Source organism: Giraffa tippelskirchi, chromosome 4, assembly GCF_054371585.1.
Source record: "Giraffa tippelskirchi isolate mGirTip1 chromosome 4, T2T-mGirTip1v1.2.pri, whole genome shotgun sequence".
Taxonomy (NCBI): domain Eukaryota; kingdom Metazoa; phylum Chordata; class Mammalia; order Artiodactyla; family Giraffidae; genus Giraffa; species Giraffa tippelskirchi.
Window position 1 is genome coordinate 208,685,737 of NC_137278.1, and position 13,059 is coordinate 208,698,795.

Below are 13,059 nucleotides of genomic sequence, written 5' to 3' on the forward strand. Positions count from 1 at the left end.
AAGAGAAGCGAAAAGCAAAGGAGAAAAGGAAAGATATTCCCATCTGAATGCAGAGTTCCAAAGAATAGCAAGGAGAGATAAGAAAGCCTTCCTCAGCGATCAGTGCAAAGAAATAGAGGAAAACAACAGATTGGGAAAGACTAGAGATCTCTTCAAGAAAATTAGAGATACCAAGGGAACATTTCATGCAAAGATAGGCTCGATAAAGGACAGAAATGGTATGGACCTAACAGAAGCAGACGATATTAAGAAGAAGTGGCAAGAATACACAAAAGAACTCTGCAAAAATGGTCTTCATGACCCCGATAATCACGATGGTGTAATCACTCACCTAGAGCCAGACATCCTGGAATGTGAAGTCAAATGGGCCTTAGAAAGCATCACTGTGAACAAAGCTAGTGGAGGTGATGGAATTCCAGTTGAGCTATTTTCAAATCCTCAAAGATGATGCTGTGAAACTGCTGCACTCGATATGCCAGCAAATCTGGAAAACTCAGCAGTGGCCACAGGACTGGAAAAGGTCAGTTTTCATCCCAATCCCAAAGAAAGGCAATGCCAAAGAATGCTCAAACTACCGCACAGTTACGCTCATCTCACAGGCTAGTAAAGTAATGCTCAAAATTCTCCAAGCCAGACTTCAGCATTACATGAACCGTGAACTTCCAGATGTTCAAGCTGGTTTTAGAAAAGGCAGAGGAACCAGAGATCAAATTGCCAACATCCGTTGGATCATCAAAAAAGCAAGAGAGTTCCAGAAAAACATCTATTTCTGCTTTATTGACTATGCCAAAGCCTTTGACTGTGGATCACAATAAACTGGAAAATTCTGAAAGAAATGGGAATACCAGACCATCTGACCTTTCTCTTGAGAAACCTGTATGCAGGTCAGGAAGCAACAGTTAGAACTGGACATGGAACAACAGACTGGTTCCAAATAGGAAAAGGAGTACGTCAAGGCTGTATATTGTCACCCTGCTTATTTAACTTATATGCAGAGTACATCATGAGAAACGCTGGGCTGGAAGAAGCACAAGCTGGAATCAAGATAGCTGGGAGAAATATCGATAACCTCAGATGTGCAGATGACGCCACCCTTATGGCAGAAAGTGAAGAAGAACTAAAGAGCCTCTTGATGAAAGTGAAAGAAGAGAGTGAAAAAGTTGGCTTAAAGCTCAACGTTCAGAAAACTAAGATCATGGCATCTGGTCCCATCACTTCATGGCAAATAGATGGGGAAACAGTGGAAACAGTGTCAGACTTTATATTTTTGGGCTCCCCAAATCACTGCTGGTAGTGATTGCAGCCATGAAATTAAAAGACGCTTACTCCTTGGAAGAAAGGTTATGACCAACCTAGATGGCATATTTAAAAGCAGAGACATTACTTTGCCAACAAAAGTCCGTCTAGTCAAGGCTATGGTTTTTCCAGTGGTCATGTATGGATATGAGAGTTGAACGGTGAAGAAAGCTGAGCGCTGCAGAATGGATGCTTTTGAACTGTGGTGTTGGAGAAGCTTCTTGAGAGTCCCTTGGACTGCAAGGAGATCCATCCAGTCCATCCTAAAGGAGATCAGTCCTGGGTGTTCATTGGAAGGACTGATGTTGAAGCTGAAGCTCTAATACTTTGGCCACCCCATGGCGAAGGGTTGACTCATTGGAAAAGACCCTAATGCTGGGAAGGATTGGGGGCAGGAGGAGAAGGAGACGACAGAGGATGAGATGGGTGGATGGCATCACCAACTTGATGGACATGAGTTTGGGTAAACTCCGGGAGTTGGTGATGGACAGGGAGGCCTGGCGTGCTGCAATTCATGGGGTCGCAAAGAGTTGGACACGACTGAGCGACTGAACTGAACTGATGCTAGGAGATCAAACCAGTCAATCCTAAAGGAAATCAATCCTGAATATTCCTTGGAAGGACTGATGCTGAAGCTGCAGTACTTTGGCCACCTGATGTGAAGAGCTGACTCATTGAAAAAGACCCTGGTGCTTGGAAAGATTGAAGGCAGGAGGAGAGAGGGGCAGCAGACGATGAGATAGATAGCATCATCAACTCTCTGGATATGAATGTGAGCACACTGCAGAGAGAGTGGAGGACAGGGGATCCTGGCATGCTGCAGTCCCTGTGGTCCTAAAGAGACACGACTTAGCAACTGAACAAAAACAACAATGGAAGGTTCTTTTAAGGACATGGCCTGGCAAATCTGTATATTAGACAAGTCTCTGGCTGCCATTGTGAGAGATACATTAGGGTGAAGCTAGAGGCAGATGACTTGATGGAGAAGCCCAAGTGAAAGAGAAAAGTGCCTGAATTTAGGGTATTGTCTATGCGGATGGGTAGGATATATATTGAAACATCTTTACTAGATTGAATGGACAGGACTTAGGGACCAGTTGGATTGCTGGGGAAGAATGAGAAGAGGTGAAGGTGCATCCCATGTTTGATGTGAGCTTTTCCTGAGGCAGGCAGGAACTCTGTCCTAGTTCAGGAAGAGTTGAAGGCCAGGAAAGGTGACCTGATGTGTAGGTCTTGGAATCGGGAGGCAGATAGTATATGGTGGTGCAGAGAGCCTTTGATGAGGGTTTGTGAGGACAGGCTTCTGGTTCTGCCTCTGCTTCTCAGCGTGTCTGAGCAAATCACTAGTTGCCCTTCAGAAGGATCTCAGGGTTTCCAGAGGCCAGCTGCTCTGTGAAGATCCATGCAATGCCGATGGACCCAGAGGGAGGATGGGCGGAGGGGCAGAGGCCGGATGGGACATACAGTGAAGCAGAATGAGGCATCACAGAAGCAAACTGAAAAACACAAGACACAGCAGAATCATACTGAGGAAGGAAAGAGTTTGGCCTCTCCCCTGGAGTGTGGGCTGCAGGTAGCGACTTGCTTTTAAATAATAGACATGGGGGAAGTGACAGGGTGTGACTTCTGAGCATAGAAGGCCCTGAAGCTTCCTCCTTGCTTTCTCTCTTGGATCGCTTGCTCAGAGAAAGCCATCTGCCGTGTTATGAGGACACTCAGGGGTCCACCTAGACAGGTCTGTGCAGTGAGAAACTGAGGCCTCCTGCCAGCAGCCATGTGAGGAGCATCCTGGAAGTGGATCCATAGTCCCAGTCAAGCCCACAGCTGTTTGTACAAGTTGATGAGGGACTCTGACCCGTGTGAGACCATGAATGTGATGGCTTTAAACTGCTCAGTTTGGGACTCATTTGTTATGTAGCAGTGTAGTTAGTCGTTCAGTTGTGTCCGGCTGTTTGTGACCCCATGGACTGTAGCCCTACCAGGCTCCTCTGTCCATGCGGGTTCTCCAGGCAAGAGTACTGGAGTGGGTTGCCATTCTCTTCTCCAGGGGATCTTCCCAACCCAGGGATTGAACCCAGGTCTCCTGGTTGCAGGCGGATTCTTTGTCGTCTGAGCCACCAGGAAGCCCCCCTGTAGTCAAGTGTAGAGCCAAGTGATACTCTTTGCCTCCACTGCCCATGCAGCTCGCATGTGGCCATTTAAATTAATCAGCAGTAAGTAAAATTAATCATTCCATTCCTTACTTGTCCCAGCCACATTTTCAGTACTAGTAGTCACATGTGGCTAATGGTACCTTCTCGGACCATGCAGATACAGATTATTCCCATCATCACAGAAAGTTCTGTCGAATAATGCTACTCTGTTTTTTTCTATAGGATTCTTGAGTATTCACGAACTAGTGTAACATTTGGGTACTGTTTTCCATAAATTCTTCTCATGCTTAAATTGATACCTTATTGCTCTTCCATCTGATAAGCCTGTTGAGTAAAATGAGTGTATCATGTTCCCTGGGTCCCTAGCATCTAGCATACAGTCTGATAATTGTAGGTTCTTAACAAAGTCTTGTGGAATTACTGCTTGTTTGTATAAGTCATTACTGATGGGGCTTCTCAGGTGGCTCAGTGGTAAAGAATCTGCCTGCCAGTGCAGGAGACGCCAGAGACTTGGGTTCCATCCCTGGCTGGCAAAGATCCCCTGGAGAAGGAAATGGCAATCCACTCCAGTATTCTTGCTTGGAAAATCCCCTGGGCGAAGGATCCTGGTGGGCTACAGTCCACGGGGTCGCAAAGAGTCGGACACGACTGAGCGCACCCAGCACAGTTACTCATGGTGCGTGTGTAGGCTTTTTGTTCCATACTTGTCTTGGTAAATTTTTTTAAGCTTCTGTCAGTGTGGGTTCTTTCTTCTTGTTAATATGTGTTTAGTCAAAAGTATTTTCCCAATTTCTTCTTTCCAGGCTTTGTGTATTACTGTGTAATAGGGCAGATGCTTCCCTCCCCTCCATGCTTTGGAGCCCCTTTACCTTATAAACCCTATTTTCCTTTTTTTTTTTTAAGAGAAAGCACCTATTAGATTCTAACATACTATGTAATTATTAATAGAGGTTTCTTATTTATTCTCTGTCTTCTTCCAGAATGAAGGCCCATGAGGACAGAGATGGTTGGCTTTTTTGTAATTACTCTGTTTGGATAATGCTTCTTGAATTTGATGTCTTTGAACAGTTTAGTAAATTGTCAGCCAGTATTTCTTCAGCTGTTGCTTCTCTCTCATTCTTTCCTTTCCTTCAAGGAATTTAATTACACATCTGTTAAACTTTTCACTGTATTTTGTATATCTCAAAGCCTCTTTTCTGTATTTCTGATTTTCTCTGAGCTTTGGTTTGAAACTTTTCTCCTCTCTTCTCGTTCTCTCTTCTGGTTTTTGCTGTGTCCGATGTGCTGTCTATTATATTCTTAGTTTCAGGTAGTTTTGAGTTTTGTAGAATTTCTGTTTGATTTTTTAAATGGATTACTCTGTTGAAATTCATATTGTCATTTACTTTCTTAAGCATATTATACTTATTTTAGAAAACGTTCCTGATAAGTATCTGTAGTCAGTTTCTGTCTTCTTGAGTGTAGTCATCTGGTCTTCTCTTTATTGAATGCTGAATGTCGTATAAGGAATGTTAATACCATTTCCAAACTATGTGCAAGCTCCAGACCAAAATCAGTCTAAAAAAATGGTGGTAGAACAACTTGATTTCTAAATGAAATAAAATGAACTTTGAACCATACCTTGTACCATTTATAAAAATATTCCACATGGATTGTAGACCTAAACATAAAAGTTAAAACTATAAAATGTTTAGAAGATGGAAGAATGTCTTGGTAACCTTGTGTGTAGGCAAATATTTCTTATCTAGGACACAAGATAACATTAACCTTTCAAGAAAAATTGATAATCAAATTAGACTTTATCAAAATTAAAAAAACTTCTGCCTATCAAAAGATACCAGTAAGAAAATGAAAAAGGCAAGTCACAGACTGAAAATATTCACAACACATATATCTGACAAAGAACTTGCCTTAAAATATATCAAGTGCTCCTGAAACTCAATAACAAAGGACAATCTGGTAAAAAATAGGGCAGAAAAAAATCTGGTTTAGAAAGGAAGATTCATAAATAGCCAACAAACACATGGTAAAGTACTCAACATCATTAATCATTGAGACAATGCAAGTTAAAACAAAAGCTCCACTCTAAGCTCTTTTAGGATGGCTGTTACCAAAAAAAAAAAAAAAGGAAAAAATGTGTTGGTAAGGATGTGGGAAATTTGGAACCCTTGCACATGGCTGATGAGAATGTGAAATGGTTCAGCTATTATGTAAAAAAATTTTGTGGTACCTCAAAATGCTAAATGTAGAACACGATCAAACAGTTCCACTCCTAGGTATGTACGTACCTTGGAGGATTAAAAGCAAAAACTTAAACAGATACTTGAATGCCAGTTTTCATTGAGGCATTATTCACAATAGCCAAAAGATGGAAATAATTCAAGTGTCCGTCAACAGGTGAGTGGCTAAAATGTCATATGTACATACAGTGGAATACTACTTAGCCGTAAGAAGGAATGCAGTACTGGTACATGCTGTAATGGGGGTGAACCTTGAAAACGTGCTAGGTGGAAGAAGCCAGACATAAAATGATTGATATCGTATGATTCCACTTCTGTGAAATACTAAGAATAGGCAAATTCATAGAAAGGAGATTAGAGGTTACCAGGGATGAGGGGGAGGGAAGAGTTATTGTTTAATAGTTACCAAATTTGTTTAGGATATTAAATTTTTGGAATTAGTGGTGAGGTTTATACAACATTATGAATATAATTAAAGCCACTGAATTCTATACTGAAAAATGGTCACAATGGAAAATTGTATGTTATTGGTTGGTGCAAAAATAATCTGGTTTGGCATTGTTGAACTTTGCCGTTTGATATTGGAATACATTCTTAAATTGGTTGTGTTATACACCATTTTAATGCACATTTCTCACTATTTTTTTGCTAATGACATTACTTGCTGTTTATTTTGTATTTGTTTTAGACTGTGGAAATGATGTTAGACAAAAAACAAATTCAAGTGATTTTTTTTTTTTTATTTGAGTTCAAAATGTGTCGTAAAGCAGTCAACAACACATTTGGCCCAGGACCTGCTCCCAACTGTACAGTGCAGTGGTGGGTCAAGAAGTTTGGCAGGGAGATGAGAGCCTTGAAGATGAGGAACGTAGTGGCCGGCCATCAGCAGGTGACAGCCACCAACCGAGAGCAGCCACTGAAGCCGATCCTCTTACGGTTACTCAAGAGGTTGCCAGAGAACTCAGTGTGGACCGTTCTGTGGTCACTGGGCATTTGAAGCAAATTGGAAAAGTGAAAAAGCTCACTAAGTGGGTGCCTCAGGAGCTGACCGAAAATCAAAAAATTGTTGAAGTGTCATCTTCTTTTACTCTATGCAGCGGCAACAAACCATTTCTCAATCAGATTGTGATGTGCGATGCCAAGTGGATTTTATATGACAGCTGGTGACGACCAGCTCAGTAGTTGAACCAAGAAGAAGCTCCAGAGCACTTCCCAAAGCCAAACTTGCACCAAAAAAGGTCGTGGTCACTGGTGGTCTGCTGCCCATCTGACCCACTACAGCTTTCTGAGTCCCGGTGAAACCATTACATCTGAGACGTATGCTCAGTAAACCGATGAGATGCACTGAAAACTCAACGCCTGCTTTGGCACTGGTCAACAGAGGGGGCCCAGTTCTTCCCCACGACAGTGCCTGACCACACATCACACAACCAGTGCTTCAAAAGTTGAGTGAATTGGGCTATGAAGTTTTGCCTCATCCGCCATATTCACCTGACCTTTTGCCAGTTGACTACCTCTTCTTCACCTGATCTTTTGCCGATTGACTACCACTTCTTCAAGCATCTTGACAACTTTCTGCAAGGAAAACATTTCCACAACCAGCAGGAGGCAGAAAATGTTTTCCAAGAGTTCGTCAAATCCTGAAGTACAGATTTTTTACAGGAATAAACAAACTTATTTCTCATTGGTAAAAATGTGTTGATTGTAATGTTCCTATTTTGATTAATAAAGATGTTTGAGCCTACTTACAATGATTTACAATTCACAGTCTGACACTGCTGTTACTTTTGTTCCAGCCTAATATATACATGCTACTGTCGCCAAGTTGCTTCAGTCGTGTACAACTCTTTGTGACTCTGGACTGTAGCCCACCAGGCTCCTCTGTCCATAGAATTCTCCAGGCAAGAATACTGGAGTGGATTGCCATTACCTCCTCCAGGGGATCTTCCCTATCCAGGGATCAAACCTGCATCTCTTAGGTCTCCTGCTTTGGCAGGCAGGTTCTTTACCATTAGTGCCACCTGGGAAGCCCTTAATACATACATATTTTACCATGATTAAGAAGTTAATGTAATATACCAAAATTGGTAAAATTATGTCATTTAAGTGAATGAATTGTATGCTTTGTTTAATTATGTCTCAGTAAAACTGTTATAAACTAGTAAAACCATAATGAGATACCTCTGCAGACTCATTAGATTTGCTGGGGTTGAAACGACTGACAGCTTTTGGTGAGGCTGTGGAACAGCTGGGGGTCTCGTCCATTGCTGGTGGGAGCGTGGATGGTGCAACCGCATTGGGAACCGCTTTGGCAGTTTTTTATGAAGTTAAACATACTCCTGCCTATAACTGCAGGTATTTATCTTAGAATATATGTCCACACGACTTATGAAAGAGCGCTGATAGCAGCTTTATTGATAATAGCCAAGTACTAGAACCTACTGAAGTGTCTGTCAGTGGGAAGATGACTAAACTGCCTGGTAATTGAGTGAACCACCAGTATACACAACAATGTGGATGGCTCTGAGAATGCACTGAATGAAAGAAGCCAGACAAAGAGGACATACTCTGTGGCTGGCTGAAGTTCTGCAAAGCTAACCTTCTCTGTATCGCTGATTGCTAATGAAGGCAAGAACAGTGTCACAGGAGGCTGAGGGTTGACTGGGAAGGAGCATGAGGGAATATTCTGAAGTGAGGAAAACGTACTCTACCCAGATGGGGGTATTGGTTGCCTGGATTTGACATACTCATGAAACACTAGCCATCTGTGTAATTCACTGTCCATTATATTTCAAGTTTTCTGTGTGTAAAATTATTCTTCTCCCTGTCATGCCCAGAAGAACTTACTTGAGCTGAATCTCAGCCAGCGTGATGGAAGGACTTTGTGGAAATACCACTGGTCTTTTCTGCTTCCTAGTTGAGAATTATCACTGGTAAAACAATGTTTCTGAATTGTCAAACTTCCTCCAAGAGAAGAAGAGGGAACTGAGCATCTGATGTTCTTAGTATACTCAGAGTGAGTCGGGTTTTGATCCACGTGTTCCTCCATGCCGGACAGTGCTCTCTCTGTTTCCAGAGCCTGAGATGAGCTGAGGTGACTGATAACGCGTGAAGTGCTTGGAACCAAATCTAGAACAAAAGGAAAGTAATCCTGGGTGGGTGCGGGCAGGTAACGTGGCTCTGGAGAGTTCAGCTCCTTGTCCACTGAAGAGTGCAGTGGAAGGGTGCTTTTGGAGTCTTGATTCACAGTGATGTCATGCTGCTGGTGTGGGACCGAGATCTCCTTCCTCAGGGTGGGGTGGCAGAGGTGGTTTATCGTGGCTCTTCAGGACCTCTGGGTAAGATGGATGGTGGTGCAAAGTGACTGAAATGGTTTTGTAAACAGTTTTGAGTTTGGGGAGCGTCTTCCCCACCCCCTTGAAGTGTATTGGTATGAAATACTGATACCTTCTGGGACTCAGTGGGTTTCAGGGGGATAAGGCTTTCGGGAGGCAGAGAGAAGCGAAGGGCAAAAGAGAAAAGAAAGATACACCCATTTGAATGCAGAGTTTCAGAGAATAGCACGGAGAGATAAGAAAGCCTTCCTCAGTGATCAATGTAAAGAAATTGAGGAAAACAATAGAATGGGAAAGCCTAGAGATCTCTTCAAGAAAATTAGAGATACCAGGGGACCATTTCATGAGATGGGCACAATAAAGGACAGAAATGGTATGGACCTAACAGAAGCAGAAGATACTAAGAAGAGGCGGCAAGAATACACAGAAGAATTATACAAAAAAGATCTTCATGACCCAGATAATCATGATGGTATGAACACTCACCTAGAGCCAGACATCCTGGAATGTGAAGTCAAGTGGGCCTTAGGAAGAAATATCACTATTAACAAACCTGGTTGAGGTGATGAAATTCCAGTTGAGCTATTTCAAATCCTAAAAGATGTTGCTGTGAAAGTGCTGCACTCAATATGCCAGCAAATTTGGAAAACTCAGCAGTGGCCACAGGACTGAAAAAGGTCAGTTTTCATTCCAGTCCCAAAGAAAGGCAGTGCCAGAGAATGCTCAAACTACCGCACAGTTGCACTCATCTCACAGGCTAGTAAAGTAATGCTCCAAATTCTCCAAGTCAGGCTCCAACAGTACATGAACTGTGAACTTCCAGATGTTCAAGCTGGATTTAGAAAAGGCAGAGAAACCAGAGATCAAATTGCCAACATCCGTTGGATCATTGAAAAAGCAGGAGAGTTCCAGAAAAACATCTATTTCTGCTTTATTGACTATTCCAAAGCCTTTTTGACTGTGTGGGTCACAACAAACTGGAAAATTCCAACCATCTCATCCTCTGTCACCCCCTTCTCCTTCCTCCTTCAATCTTTCCTAGCATCAGAGTCTTTTCTAATAGTTACTTCTTCCCATCAGGTGGCCAAAGTACTGGAGTTTCAGTTTCAGCGTCAGTCCTTCCAATGAATATTCAGGACTGATTTCCTTTAGGATGGACTGGTTGGGTCTCCTTGCTGCCCAAGGGACTCTCAACAGTCTTCTCCAACACCACTGCTCAGCTTTCTTTATGGTACATTCTCACATTCATACACGACTGCTGGAAAAACCATAGCTTTGACTAGAAGGACCTTTGTTGGCAAAGTAATGTCCCTGCTTTTTAATATGCTGTCTAGGTTTGTTGTAGCTTTTCTTCCAAGGAGCAAGTGTCTTTTAATTTCATGGCTGCAGTCACCATCTGCAGTGATTTTGGAGCCCCGAAAAGTAAAAGTCTGTCACTGTTGCCCCATCTATTTGTCATGAACTGATGGGACCACATTCCATGATCTTAGTTTTCTGAATGTTGAGTTTTAAGTCAACTTTTTCACTCTCCTCTTTCACTTTCATCAAGAGGCTCTTTAGTTTCTCTTCACTTTCTGCCATAAGGGTGGTGTCATCTGCATATCTGAGGTTATTGATATTTCTCCCGGCAGTCTTGATTCCAGCTTGTGCTTCATCCAGCCCAGCTTTTGCATGATGTACTCTACGTATACGTTAAATAAGCAGAGTGACAATATACAGCCTTGACATACTCCATTCCCTATTTGGAACCAGTCTGTTTTTCCATGTCCAGTTCTAACTGTGGCTTCCTGACCTGCATACAGATTTCTCAGGAGGCAGGTCGGGTGGTCTCGTATTCCCATCTCTTTAAGAATTTTACAGTTTGTTGTGATCCGCACAGTCAAAAAGGCTTTGGAATAGTCAATAAAGCAGAAGTGGATGTTTTTCTGGAACTCTCTTGCTTTTTCGATGATCCAAGGATGTTGACTATTTGATCTCTTGTTCCTCTGCCTTTCTAAATCCAGCTTGAACATCTGGAAGTTCACGGTTCATGTACTGTTGGAGCCTGGCTTAGAGAAGTTTGAGCATTACTTTACTAGCGTGTGAAATGACTGATGTTGAAGCTGAAACTCCAATACTTTGGCCACCTGATGCGAAGAGCTGACTTATTTGAAAAGACCCTGATGCTGGGAAAGATTGAGGGCAGGAGACGGGGATGACAGAGGATGAGATGGTTGGTTGGCATCACTTACTCAATGGACATGAGTTTGGGTGAACTCCGGGAGCTGGTGATGGACAGGGAGGCCTGGCATGCTGCGGTTCATGGGGTTGCAAGGAGTTGGACATGACTGAGCGACTGAACTGAACTGAGATGAGTGCAATTGTGCGGTAGTTTGAGCATTCTTTGCCATTGCCTTTCTTTGAGATTGGAATGAAAACTGACCTTTTCCAGTCCTGTGGCCACTGCTGAGTTTTCCAAATTTGCTGGCATATTGAGTGCAGCACTTTCACAGCATCATCTTTTAGGATCTGAAATAGCTCAACTGGAATTCCATCACCTCGACCAGCTTTGTTCATAGTGATGCTTCCTAAGGCCCACTTGACTTTGCATTCCAGGATGTCTGGTTCTAGGTGAGTGATCACACCATCATGATTATCTGGGTCATGAAGATCTTTTTTGTATAGTTCTTCTGTGTATTCTTGCCACCTCTTCTTAATATATTCTGCTTCTGTTCGGTCCAAACTATTTCTGTCCTTTATTGTGCTTATCTTTGCATGAAATGGTCCCTTGGTGTATCTAATTTTCTTGAAGAGATAGATCTCTAGTCTTTCCCATTCTATTGTTTTCCTCTATTTGTTTGCACTGGTCATTGAGGAAGGCTTTCTTATCTCTCCTTGCTATTCTTTGGAACTCTGCATTCAAATGGGTATATCTTTCCTTTTCTCCTTTGCTTTTCGCTTCTCTTCTTTTCTCAGCTATTTGTAAGGCCTCCTCAGACAAACAGTTTGCCTTTTTGCATTTCTTTTTCTTGGGGATGGTCTTGATCATTGCCTCCTGTACAATGTCGTGAACCTCCATCCATAGTTCTTCAGGCACTCTATCTGTCAGGTCTAATGCCTTGAATTTATTTGTCACTTCCACTGTATAATCATAAGGGATTTGATTGAGGTCATACCTGAATGGTCTAGTGATTTTCCCTACTTTCTTCAATTTAAGTCTGAATTTTGCAATAAGGAATTCATGATCTGAGCCACAGTCAGCTCCCGGTCTTGTTTTTGCTGACTGTATAGAGCTTCTCCATCTTTGGCTGCAAAGAATATAATCAGTCTGATTTCAGCGTTGACCATCTGGTGATGTCCATGTGTAGAGTCTTCTCTTGTGTTGTTGGAAGAGGGTGTTTGCTCTGAGCAGTGCGTTTTCTTAGCCTTTGCCCTGCTGACACAGGAGGGTGTGACTGCCCGGCGGGGAATTGGTGGGTAGGGGCTCTTTGTCGCTTTCCAGTCTCATTCCTCCCTCCCTTCTACGTGTGACATGGTATGTTATACGCTGTATACTCCTCAGTTTGCATCTTTAATTTTTGCTCTGTTTTTGTGTGCACCAGTTTTCATACATAGCGAGCTAGATCATTAACTTCAACTGTTGTAGAGTGTACTGTCGTAAATTACATCATCATTTTTCTACCTTTTCTTACTGCTTGGCATTTGGATTTGTCTTTAATTTTTGGTAACTCCAAAAGCACTGTAGAGACCGTCTTTGTACACGCCTCCTTGTATACCTGAGCTATTGGGTTTTTTCTTCAAAGCAGAATTTGAGGTAGGAACTTGGATGAAGTAATTTAACGGTAGGCAAGCCCCAGCAATCAGAAGTGTGGGAGAGGGGAAGCTAGGTGTGGAAGGAGGGATAGCCGACGTAAGGATGCCGTATTGCAGGCAGCTGGGGCTCAGCCCCACTAGGGATCCCTGGGGGGGTGCACCTCTGAATTGTCTGAACACAGGGGTCGTGAGAATTGCCCCTGGGGTCATGAACTAGATGGGCCAAGGGTGTGCAATGAGGGA

The 13,059-nt window shown here is 42.7% G+C and overlaps 1 protein-coding gene and 2 long non-coding RNA genes across 8 annotated transcripts in view; 2 read left to right on the forward strand and 1 right to left on the reverse strand.

Annotated features, from left to right (window-relative positions):
• Positions 1-13,059, forward strand: part of ATXN10 (ataxin 10) — a 149,138-nt gene that overhangs the window by 2,324 nt on the left and 133,755 nt on the right. The gene's annotated exons all lie outside the window — the stretch shown is intronic.
• Positions 1,514-5,526, forward strand: LOC145546856 (uncharacterized). Of its 2 annotated transcripts, none has more exons than XR_014083356.1 (2): positions 1,514-3,218; positions 4,020-5,526. It is a non-coding gene; the product is annotated as an uncharacterized LOC145546856 (long non-coding RNA). The 2 variants fall into 2 exon arrangements; XR_014083355.1 differs by having other exon boundaries at positions 2,539-3,236.
• Positions 3,103-5,584, reverse strand: LOC145546855 (uncharacterized). Its single transcript, XR_014083354.1, has 2 exons — positions 4,015-5,584; positions 3,103-3,198 (listed from the first exon to the last, which is right to left on the reverse strand). It is a non-coding gene; the product is annotated as an uncharacterized LOC145546855 (long non-coding RNA).